Genomic DNA, 15,453 nt, shown 5'->3' with positions numbered 1-15,453 from the left:
TCCATTCAAACCTAAATTTGGGTGTGTAATGTAGGGTCTACAGCTCCCAGCTTTGTTTACAGACTGTTTGTGGGCAGCTGCAGCTTGTTTGAATTCTGCAGCAGGTGGATTGATACAGTCACTTTAGTCAAGGCTAGCTTCCATTTTCTAGCATGCTTTAGTTTATGGCCACTTTACCAAAGTTATTCATAAATTTATTTTGGGTGGCTGGTCTGTTTACTTCCTTCCTCAGTCAGATCCAAGGGCCCAAAGACACCTTCCAGGTGAAGCAGTGCTTTACCTGCACTTCACACAATCTCCATTAGAGTGATGAACTAATACCCTTCTTCGACTGACTGAACTGGTCCTCACTCTGAACAACTTCTCTTTCCAATCCTCCCACTTCCTCCAAACCAAAAGGATGGGCACCCACATGGGCCCCAACTATGCCTGCCTCTTCATAGGATATGTGGAACAGTCCATCTTCCACAGCTACACTGGCACCCCCCCCCCCCACGAGGTTGAACAGTTCATCCACTTTACCAACACCTTCCACTCCGACCTCAAAGTCACCTGGATCATCTCAGATTCCTCCCTCCCCTTCCTAGACCTTTCCATTTCTATCTCGGACCGACCGAATCAACACGGACATATACTATAAACCAACCGACTCCCACAGCTACCTAGACTACACCACCTCCCACTCTGCCCCCTGTAAAAACACCATCCCATATTCCCAATTCCTTCGTCTGCACCACATCTGCTCCCAGGAGGACCAGTTCCAATACCGTACAACCGAGATGGCCTCCTTCTTCAAAGATTGCAATTTCCCCCCAGACGTGATCAACAATGCCCTCCACCGCATCTCCTCCACTTCCCGCTCCTCTGCCCTTGAGCCCCACCCCTCCAATCGCCACCAGGCCAGAACCCCACTGGTCCTCACCTACCACCCGACAAACCTCCATATACAGCGTATCATCCGTCGTCATTTCCGCCACCTCCAAACGGACCCCACCACCAGGGATATATTTCCCTCCCCTCCCCTATCAGCGTTCTGAAAAGACCACTCCCTCCGTGACTCCCTCGTCAGGTCCATACCCCCCACCAACCCAACCTCCACTCCCGGCACCTTCCCCTGCAACCGCAAGAAATGCAAAACTTGCACCCACACCCCCCCCCCTTACTTCCCTCCAAGGCCCCAAGGGATCCTTCCATATCGTCACAAATTCACCTGCACCTCCACACACATCATTTATTGCATCCGCTGCACACGATGTGGCCTCCTCTATATCGGGGCGACAGGCCGCCTACTTGCGAAACGTTTCAGAAAAAACCTCTGGGACACCTGGACCAACCAACCCAACCACCCAGTGTCTCAACACCAACTCCCCCTCCCACTCCACCAAGGACATGCAGGTCCTTGGACTCCTCCATCGCCAGACCATAGCAACACGACAGTTGGAGGAAGAGCGCCTCATCTTCCACCTAGGAACCCTCCAACCACAAGGGATGAACGCACATTTCTCCAGTTTCCTCATTTCCCTCCCCCCACCTTGTCTCAGTCAAATCCCTCGAACTCAGCACCACCTTCCTAACCTCTCCGCCTCCGCCCCCACCCCCACTCCAGCCTATCACCCTCACCTTGACCTCCTTCCACCTATTGCATTTCCAACACCCCTCCCCCAAGTCCCTCCTCCCTACTTTTTATCTTAGCCTGCTGGACACACTTTCCTCATTCCTGAAGAAGGGTTGATGCCCGAAACGTCGATTTTCCAGTTCCTTGGATGTTGCCTGACCTGCTGCGCTTTTCCAACAACACTTTCAGCTCTGATCTCCAGCATCTGCAGTCCTCACTTTCCCCTCTTCACACAATCTAGTTGACTGCATTTGCAGAACACCTACATTTTGTCCACTTCCAGTTGCATGCCACTTCAACACACCTGTTCCCTAACCAATATCTCCATCTCAGGCTTGCTGCAATGCTCCAGCAAAGCACAGCACAAGTGGGAAGCACAGCACAAGTGGGAAGAACAGCATGTCACTTTCCGCAGCTGTCTGGACTCAATATCAAGTTCAATCACTTTAGGGCTTGAGCTCTCCAATGTCATTACCCCAACACCTCCAAACCAGGCTTTGTTAACACAGTCTGTTATTACACACAATCCATTGTTAGACACCAATAGTCCCCATTAACAGCTATTCACCTTCCTAGCAAGTTCATCATCCACTCCAGGGAAAACAGCCCCAGCCTATTCAGCCTCTCCCTAAAGCTCAAATCCTCCAACCATGGCAACATCCTTGTAAATCTCTTCTGAATCCTTTCACGTTTCACAACATCTTTTCAATAGGAAGACCAAAATTGCACACAATATTCCAAAAATGGCCCAACCAATGTCCTGTGCAGCTGCAAAATGACCTCCCAACTCCTATAGTGAATGCTTTGACCAATAGGGGAAAGTATACCAAACGCCTTTTTCATCATCCTATCTACCCGTGACTCCACTTTAAATGAACTATGAACCTACACTCCAAGGCCTCTTTGTTCAGCAACACTCCCTAGGACCTTAGCATTAAGTTTATAAGTCCTGCGCTGATTTGCCTTTCAATGCAGCACCTCACATTTATCTAAACTAAACTCCATCTGCCACTCCTCAACCTGTTGGCCCATCTGATCAGGATCCAGTTGTACTCCAAGGTAACCTTTTTCACTACACCTCTAATTTTGGTGTAATCTGCAAACTTACTAACTAAACCTCCTACGTTCACATTCCAAATCATATATATAAAATGGCAAAAAGCAATGGACTCAGCACCAATCCTCATGGCACGCCACTGGTCACAGATCTCCAATCTGAAAGGCAACCCTCCATCACCATCCTCTATCTTTACCTTCGAGCCATTCTGTATCCAAATGGCTAGTCCTCCCAGTATTCCATGAAATCTAACCAGTCTCCCATGGGGAACCTTGTTGGAGTCCATATAGATCACATCCACCTCTCTGTCCTCATCAATCCTCTTCATTACTCTTCAAAAAACTAAATCAAGTTCGTGATAGATGATTTCCCACGCACAAAGCTATGTTGACTAGCCCTAATCAGTCCTTGCATTTCCATATGCATGTAAATTCTGTCCCTCAGGATTCCCTGCAACAACTTGCCCACCACCGATGTCAAGCTCACTGATCTATAGTTCCCTGGCTTATCCTTAACAGTGGCACCACATCAGCCAACCTCCAGACTTGCAGCACCTCACCTGTGACTATTGATGATCCAAATACCTCAGCAAGAGGCCCAATCACTTCCCTAGCTTTCCACAAAGTTCTAGGGTACACCTGGGGATTTATCCACTTCTGCATCAATGACAATTTGCAAATCTTCAGCCAGAGGTACTGAGTGAATGATCCAATTCAGCCTCCTCCAGAGGTCCCCGGCATCATAGATGCCGATCTAGAACCCAATTTGATTCATTCTAGGAATGGCTACAGGCTCTGACAATATTTCTGTAAAAATAAGGAAGACTTGTACAGTCTGTTGTCCAGTGGCAATGTAGAAAATTATCGAGTGATGCCCTGTACACAAAAGAAAGACAAATCCAATCCAGCCAATACTCTTTATTCTCAGTAAGGCAATGGATAGGTCATCCACAGTGCTATCAAGCAGCACCTGCTCAGTGATGCCCAGTTTGGGTTCCACCAGGGCCATTCAGCACTTTGCCCTTGATAAGCCTTAGGTCATATACATCTTCAAGAGCAGGTCACAGGGTTGGATTTCTGTGATAACTCACCTCTCAACTCAATTGTAGAATCTCTACAGTGCATTTACAAGCCAGTCAACCCATTAAATCTGCACTGACTCTCCAAAAAGCATCCCATATAATCCTGCATTTACCATGGCTAACCCACCTAGATTACATGTTTCCACACACAAGGCAATTTAACACAGTCAATCCACCTAACTTGCACATCTTTGGACTGTAGGAGGAAACCAGAGCACCAGTGGACTCCACACAAGTTACGCAAGGCGGGAATTGAACACCAGTTGCTGGTGCAATAAAGTAGCAGTGTTAATTACTGTGCCACCGCGGTTACCCCTCTCCAAAGTTTATTCATTATCTTCGGGGCACAAGTCAGGAGTGCAATGGCATATTTCTGGCTTGGCTGGACAAGTGCAGCACAAACAACTTTCAAGAAGCTTGATACCCGTCCAGGAGAAAGCAGCTGCTTGATTGGCACATCAGAAAACATTCAATGCCTCCTCCACTGCTGCTACTGGTGTCACTGCGTTCCATCTGTAACAGGTACTGCCGACATTTACCAAGGCTCCTTGGACAGCATGTTCCAAACCCATGACCACCATCAACTAGAAAGATAATAAGCAATGAATGTATAAGTATCCTCCAAGTTCCTACCAGTATCAGTTCTGACCCCGATTTGGAACTGTGTCATTGATCCTTCAGTGTCACTTGTTCAAAATCCTGGAACATCCTCTCTAACTGCATCTTGGATGTACCTTCACAAAATGGACTATGACTCAACATACTGCACTCTCAAGGACAACCAAGAATGGGCAACAAATTCTTGTTTAGTCAGCAAGTCAATATTACTAAGTGAGCTTAAAAAAAAGTTATATTGTGGTCCAGCAGCAACATCTTCTGTTATCAAGAGCGCTTCTTCAGTGTAGTGTGGGTGCACTGGCCACTAAGTAGTTTGGCATCGTTCCAGCCAGACAGCAAATAAGTGAATCTGTGCAACACATTAGTTCACTCAGCAGGTGGAGCCCTGGTCATCATTTGTTACTTTTGGCAACACCTCCAGTTATTAACCTTATGGCTGCTGGGAAAAATTTTAAAAGTTGCAGGTTTGGGAAACAACAGTCTGCATGTTTCAAGTCTTTATTCTATGGGAAGAATCAAATGTGATAAAAATGTGGAAAGGAGTCCCATCTTTCTCACTGATGCCCTTTAGGAAAGGAAACTGTCAGGAGAAAGTGAGGGCTGGAGATCAGAGTCAGAGTCAAAGAGTGTGGTGCTGGAAAAGCACAGCATCAGAGAAGCAGGAGAGCCAATGTTTTGGGCATAAGCTCTTCATCAGGAAACGGTCATCCTTGTGTGGTCTGGCCTCCATATGACTCCAGATCCACAAAATGGTTGAGTCTTAATTGCCAGAGGGTCATTAGGGATAGACAATAAGTGCTAGACTAGCCAGTGATGCCTTCATCCCATGAATGAGTAAGAAAAATTCTACAACCCAACAGATAAACCTATACCACAATCCCTGTAAGGGCAATATTTCGGTATAGCACTGAGGCCAGTTGTCTCCATTATTCTTGTCAAGATTAACAATCCAGACCAGAGATTAAACCTAGAATACTTTGCTGTAGAGAAGAGCCAGGACTTTGCAATCTCGTTAGCTCTGACCCTTCCTAATGTTAGGCAAAAGTGAGGACTGGAGATTAGAGTCAAGATTAGAGTGGTGCTGGAAATGCACAGCAGGTCAAGCAGCACCCGAGAAGCAGGAAAATCAACATTTTGGGCAGGAGCCGTTTATCAGGAATGGTGATCAAGAAGTCCTGCCCAAAACGTCGATTTTCCTGCTCGGATGCTGCCTGGCCTGCTGTGCATCCCCTTCCTAATATTCTCTATTGTATAAAGAATTGTATACTTGAGCCAGAAATAGTGACAAGTCATACCCTTTGATCCCCACCTTCTCTCAAAGATGAGCAAAAGCCAGAAGTTCAGTAAGATGCAGTACTCTTTTTTTATTGAGATTTGAGAAACAGGGGTACAAATCATCCTTTTATTTCCTCCTGTTTTTGAAGCATCACGTGCATCGCAGTGGTGAGGCATAAAGTGGGTGTTCTCAAACCTAATACAACAGGAACTGAAATATTGGAAGCAGTTAACATATTCTAACAACAATTACAATGTTTAAAAAGCTCTAACCTTTATCAAATAATTAAATGATTTAAAATAATCTAAAATGAAAAATAAATAAGCATAAAATACAGGCTGGATATTAGATTGTGTAATGGATTAACAAAAACGAACGCAGAAAGGATATAGTTAGCTCAAAACAAGTACTTTTTAGTTGAATGTTGTTCCTAGGATTTAAAGGCAAAGAAAATTGCCATAACCAACTTGCTTTCATGTGTGATACACACCTTGTGTCATACTCCTCCCTCATTCTTTGTGTCATGTGTAACTGAAACCAATACTTTACCCAGTGATGAGAGGTTCAAAAGGCTCTCTCCATTCAGAATTTGAAGCTATACACTGACCAGAAGAATGTTGATACAAGCCCTCGCTCACTACCCCCAGCACTACACTTCAGAGATCTCAGTTACAACAGCTTGTTCCATATTGCAAGTTTCAAAAATGAGACCAAAATGAGAAACACTCCCAAACAAGGACACAGCTGAAAAGCCAGACAATGTGTACGCTTTTTGATATTTCAGTATCATGCCCATTGCAAACATTCACATAAATACCAAAAGCTCTAGATAACTGGCTCCACTATAGCTGTGCTGAACAGAAGGATCTTTGTTTTAAAACAGGTTTCCTGCCTACCACACATTCTTTTTTGTTAGAACTAGAAATTTTCAAGGAAATCCATCCAGAAGCCATTGACAAATCATTGTGGAGGAAACCTAGCAACAACTCTTGGATATGCTGTATTTCACATTTATTAGCACTATCAACGTGCAGAAACTTTGTAGTGGGCACCTTAATGTCTAATCTCAGTTCAAAAAATAGATTTCCTTTTTCAGATTCATGGGACTCAAGAAACTAATTGGTAAATTAAAAGAGCAGTTGCAATTTTACTGGACCAGACATAAGTGTTTGACTGGCTTTGTTCCCTAAGAAAATTGAAATTGCTTTTCTTCTCATACATTGGAACACTTGATTGGGTTTCATGCAGTTTTTGGCTGAAATTTTATTTTTCTAGAGTGACTGACAGCAAATCTGAGCATGGAACGCTTATCCAGTGGTCCCATTGGGATGGGGAAGCAATGGCATTATTGTTAGACCATCAATCCAGAAACTCAACTAATGTTCTGGGTTCAAATCCTGCCATGGTAGATGGTTGAATTTTAATGCAATAAGAAAAAAAATCTTGGATTTAAGTGTCTAATGATGACTATGAAACTATTGCTGATTGTCAAGAACAACCCATATGGTTCATTAATGTATTTTAGGGAAGGACTACATGTGACTCCAGACCCAAACAATGTGGTTGACTCATAACTGCCTTCTGAGCAATTAGGGATAGACAAATGACACCCACATCCTGAACTTGATTATAAAAATAATATAAGTATAGCACATGGGCTTGATATACAGCAAAGCTTACTCCACACACAACTTAAATAACTTGCCTTAACACTAAGCTTCAAGAGGGAACAGCACCACTGTGATTTCTCCATTCTGATTATTGACTTGGTTTGATGAAAACCAATTCTCTTGGCTTGCATTTGTGCCAAATTATAGGCAAACATGTGCAGCACACCTAATAGAATCAAGCTAAGCCAGTTCCCTAGCTGATTAAGGAATCCTGACAGCCCTTAAAAAAAATTTAATAAATGACCACAAGACTCCAAGGATGTTGAAGCAAGTGTGATAGTCTATGCTCTGCTTCTGGTCACGATGCATCACAGTATACCTCATTGCAATTCTGTGGAAGGAAGACCCTTCTCTAGGAAAGAAAGGGAAACCAGTAAATCATCACCTGGCCTGTTCAACTACTGCATGCACCTTTATTTGTTTTCATGCTCCCAATCTGCCACACTATGGGTTTTTCTTTGGGGTGGGGAAGAGAGAACATTATTATTACAGCTTAAGAGTGGATGAGAACATTATTACTGCAACAAAGGAGTGGATACAGGAAATAGCAAGTGCTCATTAAAAAGTACATTTGTAAAAGCACCTTTGTCAGAGGTAGGTATATATGAACTTGCTACTGATCATTAATCCAGACCATATCGGAGCACTAACTTAAGTCACCAACCTTAGAGAGTGGTAACCACTATCTCGTCCCAATATAAGGTTGTGATCTATAAAGTTACAACTCCTGCATCATTTCAAGATATTGATATTTATTGTTGCATTCTTCAACCTCTCCCAAACTATCACTGTTGAAGATATTTTGGGCAATGTCAAGGAGTTGTATGTCTAGAGCCAGACGTTTCAAACTCAAAACCTGGGTCTCCAGTTCCACCCTATCCATTGCAGAGTCTTGTGTTTATTAATATATCTCTAAGGATGTCGAAGCTCATGTGATCAAATCTGTCCCCATGACCAGGGAATCCAGAAGCCAAGGTCATGGCCCAAGGATATTGGGTAGGAATGAGATGAGGAGAGTGGTGAGTTTGTAGAATCCACAGAAAGCATCTGAGGCCAAAACATTGCACGTTTCAGGAAGGAGTTAGACTTGGTTCTTAGAGCTAAAAGCGAAGAATGGGGAGAAAATGGGAAAAGAATACTGAGTTGGATCATCAACCATGATAATATTGAATGGCTGTGCAAACTTGTAGAGCCAACTGGCCTTCTCCTGCTATTTTCTATGTGATAACCTGATCTGGTAGGGAAATAAAAAAGTCATATGATACTTTGACCTCAGAAATGGCACATTATCGTAAAACCTACAGATTCCTGATGGATTCACATTTATATCTTGAATATCAACATTGGGAATAAACAACTTGCTTGTGTCACTGATCTGTACTCTCCAATTTCTGACATGTGCAGTCAGGAAGGAGCAAAGACATGGCATCACACAACCAATTAACTTGCAAATCAAAAATCTCCGCAATTTACAGTAGCAGACTAAAAGGCTATTCATGTTGCTACTTTTACTGGATTGCTTCCTTCAGTAAACAGTAGCAACACTGACCAGACAGGCATGGACAGCACTTCAAAGTAACTCCTATGTGAAGCACCATGAGTGGACTGCGATGTAGAGTCAATGCAAATCTTGCGTATTTTGAAAAACACAGTACTCAACATCAAAGACTCAAAATTAGGTTGTACCAAAGCCCTAAACTCCACCTGCCTAAACAATTTAACCTACTTTTGAGAATCTGAATTTAACCCTTTTTCTCTTCAACAGAGCCTCTTCTGTGGTTGTGTGTTTTGGATTATTTGTTTTTTGTTAAGAGTACTGCAGAGGCACACATCATTAAATTAACATCTCAACTCAAGGTTCATTAAACAGCAGCTGCAGAAATTCACCTGAAGTTCCAGTCAAGAGGTTACTCACTTGAAGTCTGAAGGTTCAGAATAAATCCTGGATAATGGCCACCTGGTGGAAAATGGACACTCAGGAACTGAGGAAGGGAGTTGTCTATCAATGCTGGGACCACTAGAGTTTCTAAATTACAATGATCTGGACTTAGAAACTCAGAGCTAGATCTGCAAAAGCAAAATTAGGAGGGACAGTGAAATCAGAAGAGACATCTCAGAACAATAGTGAAAAAATGAAATTATACATAAACAATGTAATAACCAGACAGGAGGTTGTCAGTTTCTAGAGAACAGTGAAGGCTGAGTTAGATAACTTTAAAAAAAGTCACAATCAGATCAGCTAGATTTTATTGAAAAGCAAGTTTTGTGGATTGATTGGCTCATTCCTATTTATTTTGAGCTTCTGAACACAAGGTAGAAAGTGGAAAACATGAGGGCTGACATCAAGAAATTACAGAGGAACCTTGATTATCCGGCATTCGATTATCCGAATTCCAGATTATCCCACAAAATCGCATGGTCCTAATGCTTGGCTAAACTGTGTTATCCAGCATTCGATTATCCATACAAAATACTCCCCGATGTGTCGTTTGGATAATCAAGGTTCCTCTGTACTCAGTGAACAGAATAGAATAATGGAACCAACATTTAAGATACTGTAATTGGGAGATTTCCAAATGAAGGAACACAGTCACAGACACCTACTTTGTGAAGGTCAAAAATCAAATAACACCAGGTTGTAATCCAACAAGTTCATTTGAAATTGCAAGTTTCTCAGAGCTCAGCTCCTTCCTCAGGCATGGTATGATACAGGAGGTATTAGACACAGTATTTATAAGCAAAAATATAACAACTTTAAAAATAGCTGCCCTTGTCAAATCCTTTAATCAGGAGGTAGACTCCTGATTAAAACACAAACTCCAGATTCAAGTCTTTGTCCCTAGAAGATGAAAGGTTTTATCAATGTACGAGAGGTCATATCTCAGGTTAGACAATAAGCTAAAGTGCATGGTCTAACCGGAGATATCACCTCTTGTACATTGATAAAACCTTTAATCATCTAGGGACAAAGACTTGAAAGGAATCTGGATTTTGCATTTTAATCAGCAATCTACCTCCGAACTGATTAAAGGATTCAGCAAAGGCAGCCATCTTTAAAGTTAACTGTTCGCTTATAAATACTGAGTCTTATACCTTTATTATATCACGTCTGAGGAAGATGAGCTCTGAAAGCTTGCAATTTAAAAAAAAACCTGTTTTTCTACAATCTGGGGTGGTTTGATTTTTAACCTTGTCCACCCTCGTTCAACTCCAGCATCTCAACATCATGGCTCCTTTGTGAAATATCTGACTAAATGTGAAATATGATGTGATAAGGTGAAATAATTTATGTAAAACCTTTCATTGCAAACTAAGAACGGTTCTACCCAAAGCAAATTGATGAATGCCATGGGGCAAGACCGCTAGCTACCTGGTATGCGGTTCCCAAGCTATCCACTAAGTTTTACAGCCATACTTAGTAGGTAATGAGAATATGGACAGCCCACAAACACTGGCCCATTCTTGGAAATTTTAATGTTGTCTTTCAAAATAACATAGCCTAAGAAATCGCAGGCAAACTTGAATATATCACAAGATTAGGCCATTCGCCATTCTGCTCCACCATTTGATCATGGCTGATATATTTCTCAACCCCATTCCCCTGCCTTCTCTCCATAACCATTGATCCCTATATACTGATCAAGAACCCCTCTGTCTTAATTACACTCTATGACTTCACCTTCACAGCCTTCTGTGGCAATGAGTTCCACAAATCCACCATCCTCTGCCTCAAGAAATTCCTCTTCACTTCAGATTGAAAATAATAATAATGCTTCAAGAACACAAGAACTTGGAGCAGAATAGGCAATTCAGCCCCTTTAGCCTGTTCTACCATTTAAAATGATCACAGCTAACTTTATACCTGCCTCCTCTCATAATTCTAACTCTTTACTAATTAAAAATCTGTATTTCAAATTTATTCAATGACCAGCATCCTCTGAAGAGGTGAGCTGCTAGACAAGTTGAACCATAAAAATAATTAAAACAGAGATGGCAGAGATGGAGGAAGGACAATGAAATGGCCCTAATAGATGCCTAATCTGAAGACCCAAATGTATCGAGGGCTGTAGGTAGTAAGGAGATGCTGTAGTGAATATGCTAATACCATATAATTGAAACTGGAGTGGGTATGGGACCTTTGCTAGTTGACAAGTAAATTAAAAATGCTTACAACTGAAACTATAATTGTGCACATGTAGCTTTCATTGTAATATCAAATCATGAACACAGGAGTTCTAGTAACTCACTCACTCACTGGCATTATTTAAAAACAAAGCAGCCCAGAATGGTTCTTTCCTGGAGACTTTTTTGACCCTTTAAAGTGTCTCGACACAATAAATTCAGAAGACTTTCCAACATTCTAGAACCTAGGTACAGATATAATTGTTGGGCATCGCATCAGAAGTTTTATCCTTTGCTGTAACTATCTTCAACATTGACTGATATGGCAACAAGTTAGAATTATGGTTTTGAGTTCACGTTTTGGTATTCCACAATTGAGTTTTTAAAAAAATACTATCACAGAAAGAAAATCAATTTAGGCTATCTAATGCATTTCCCAACTCTAGATCAGTAACACAAAGAAACTAAAACCTTTAGTCTCAGGACATTTTGCCAAACTCTTACCAAGTGCTTACTTCTGTCTAGCATACAAGATGGATGGTCTATTCAGTTTACTGTTATAGAAGGACAGAACAAAACTCTAATAAAGGTCATCATAATTTAAGTATTATGGTCCTTATCCAAAAAACATTCTCCCCCAAACAGACACTGATGGTATCAAAGAATAATGCAGAAAATATTCACTATAAATTTCATTACCACAGAGGGGGCCTAACTTTTATATGTCCCTTGCTTCTTTAAAACTTTGTGTTACTATGTTTTACAAAGGACATTTTCAAAACATTCAGCAAGGCCCAAGGTTTCTCAGACAGTACCTTCAAAATCCATGACCACCATCATCTGGCAGGACAGAGGCAGCAATTACATAGGAACGCCAGCAACTGAAAATTCCCTTCCAAACCTATCTCCATCCGAGTTTGGGAAAATATTGCAATGCTTTCACTGTCAGTAGATCAAAATCTTACTCTCTCCCTAACAGCATAGTGCATGAACCAACAGACTGCAGTTGTTCCAGAAGGCAGTGCACCACCAGCTTCTCAAGAGAAATTAAATACTGGCCCAGCCAATGAAGTATACATTCTCTGAATTCATAAAAATGTTTCTGAAATTATGCAAGGTACTGTTGCAAGGTAAACTATTTCGTCAAGTAACCTTTTTAGTGGGAAGTATTTGAATGAAACTGCAGGATTTAGAAATCGTTAGTGTGGTTGAAAAAGAATCACTAAAAGGAAAAGCAACCAAACAAAATGCTATCCAAAAAAATGAACTTTACAAAAATAAACAAAAACAGAAATTACCAGAAAATCTCAGATCTGGCAGCATCTGTGGACAGCTATACTGCTGAGTTTTTCAGGCAATCTGTTTTTGTTCGATTTCCAGTTCTTTTGTTGTTTTTTTACTTTGCAAAATTAGAGGCAAACTCCTGTCAAACGTCATTAAATATAATTTGGGGCAATTTCAGTTCATAGATCCAAGCTATATGAGGTGCTTACTGAATACTTTGCTTCAGTATTCACAACCACCCGATGAAGGAGCGGCACTCCGAAAGCTAGTGTGCTTCCAATTAAACCTGTTGAACTATAACCTGGTGTTGTGTGATTTTTTACCTATTCAGGGGGACCTTGGCATTTGTCAGGAGAGCATGAAACAGGCTGATGTTAAGGAGGAGGAGGATGTGCTGGAAATTTGAAAAGCATGAGGATATATAAGTCCCCAGACCAGACAGGATATACCCAAGGTTACTACAAGAAGCAAAGGAAAAGACTGCTGTACCTTTAGCAATGATCTTTGCGTCCTCACTGTCCACTGTAGTACCAGGTGATTAGAGTATGGCAAATATTATTCCTTTGTTCAACAAAGAGAATAGTAATAACTCTGGAAATTACAGACCAGTCAGTCTTACATCGGTTGTGGGCAAATTATTGGAGAGGATTCCGAGAAACAGGATTTATGATTGTTTGGAAAAGCATAGCTTGACTAGAGATAGTCAGCATGGCTTTTTTTGGGAGGGAGGCAAGTCGTGCCTCATAAGCCTTTTGAATTCCTTGAGGATATGACAAAACACATTGATGAAAGTTGAGCAGTGGCTGTGGTGTACATGAATTTTAGCAAGATGTTTGATGACATTTCCCATGCTAGGCTCATTCAGAAAGGATTCTGGATTAGTGGTGCTGGAAGAGCGGATGAAGGGCTTTTGCCCGAAACGTCGATTTCGAAGCTACTTGGATGCTGCCTGAACAGCTGTGCTCTTCCAGCACCACTAATCCAGAATCTGGTTTCCAGCATCTGCAGTCATTGTTTTTACCTCATTCAGAAAGGAGACATGGGATACAGGGAATTTTGGCTGTCAGGATACAGAATTGCCTGGCCCACAGAAGACAGAGGGGTGAGTAGATGGAAAGTATTGAACCTGGAGTGCAGTTACCAGTGGTGTTCCGTAGGGATCTGTTCTAGGGCCTCTGCTCTTTGTGATTTTCCTACATTGTTTGAAGGAAGAAGTGGAAGGGTGAGTTAGTAAGGTTGCCAATGACACGAATGTTAGTGGAGTTGTGGATAGTGTGGGGAAGGCTGTTATAGGTTGCAATAGGACATTGATAGGATGCAGAACTGGGCTGATAAGTGAAAGATAGAGTTCAACTTGGAAAAGTGTGAAGTGATTCATTTTGGAAGTTCAAAATTGAATGCAGATTACAGGGTTAAAGGTAGGATTCTTGGTAATGTGGAGGAACAGAGGGATCTTGGGATCCACATCCAAAGATCCCTCAAAGTTGCCATCCAAGTTGATAGGGTTGTTAAGGCGGCACATGGTGTGTAGGCTTTCGTTAGCGGTGGCTTGAGTTTAAGAACTGAGAGGCTTTGCGGCAGCTCAATAGAGCCTTGATTAAGCCACACTTGGAATATTGTGTTGAGGTCTGGTCACCTCACTATAGGAAGCTTTACAGAGGGTACAGAAGAGATTTACGATGATACTGCATGGACAGGATGGCATTTCTTATAAAGAAAGGTTGAGTGAGCCAGGGCTTTTCTCATTGGAGTGAAGGAGGATGAGAGGTATCTTAGAGGTGTACAAGATGATATGGGGTATAAATAGAGAGGATAGCCAGAGACTTTTTCCCAGGGCAGAAATGGCTTTCACAGGAGGCCATTATTTTAAGGTGATTGGAGGAAGGTTTAGGGGAGATGTCAGAGGTTGGTTCTTTACACGTGGTGGATGCATAGAATGCACTGCCAGCAGTAATAATAGAGTCAGATACATTAGGGACATTTAAGCGACTGTTGGATAGGCACATTGAAGATAGTATGTAGTATGTAGTTTAGTTTGATCTTACAGTGTAGGATAAAAAGGTCAGCACAACATCGAGGACTGAAGGGCCTGTATTGTTCTATATTCTATTTCTTTGGAAAAATGTATAGAGACCAAAAATTATCAAAATACTGACTTTTTCTGCAACTGATTAATAATAAAAAAATTCTAGAAAAGGCACTAGATCCAGAATAGAAATTAGTGTATTCTGTATCTGACTATGCAGTTGCTCAGAATACCATTATGGTACTGATTAATAGAAATGCAGATTAAATAACTAGTTTAGGTAATCTCAAGTTATCGTGGTGTCAATGTAGCCCTGAGTTTACCTTACTTTTAAACTTCCAAAGGTTTGTCTTCACTAGGTATTAACTTTTGCCCCAAGGCACATTTCACCAAAAAGGCAATTCCAAAGTCAAAAGATAAATATCTATCCCTTTATATACCCAGCAAGAATAAAGGCTGCAGGAAGTTGTTAGAGGTCTGGATTCTGATCATGTTCGCTTCCAGTGGCCATTTACTACTTCTTCCAATACAGCCTCTCTATCAACAGACTAGACAAAGTTTAAACCATGACGGGACGGGGGTGGGGGGAGATGTGGAGAGAAGAAAAACCTCATTTGCGCAGATTTAGTGATACCACATTCAGAAACAGGACATATGCTACATTTAGCTTTTATGCCCCAAGGCAAGGGGAACGCAAAACAAGC

This window comes from Chiloscyllium punctatum, chromosome 3, assembly GCF_047496795.1.
Source record: "Chiloscyllium punctatum isolate Juve2018m chromosome 3, sChiPun1.3, whole genome shotgun sequence".
Taxonomy (NCBI): Eukaryota; Metazoa; Chordata; class Chondrichthyes; order Orectolobiformes; family Hemiscylliidae; genus Chiloscyllium; species Chiloscyllium punctatum.
Note: the sequence above shows the minus strand (reverse complement) of the source record.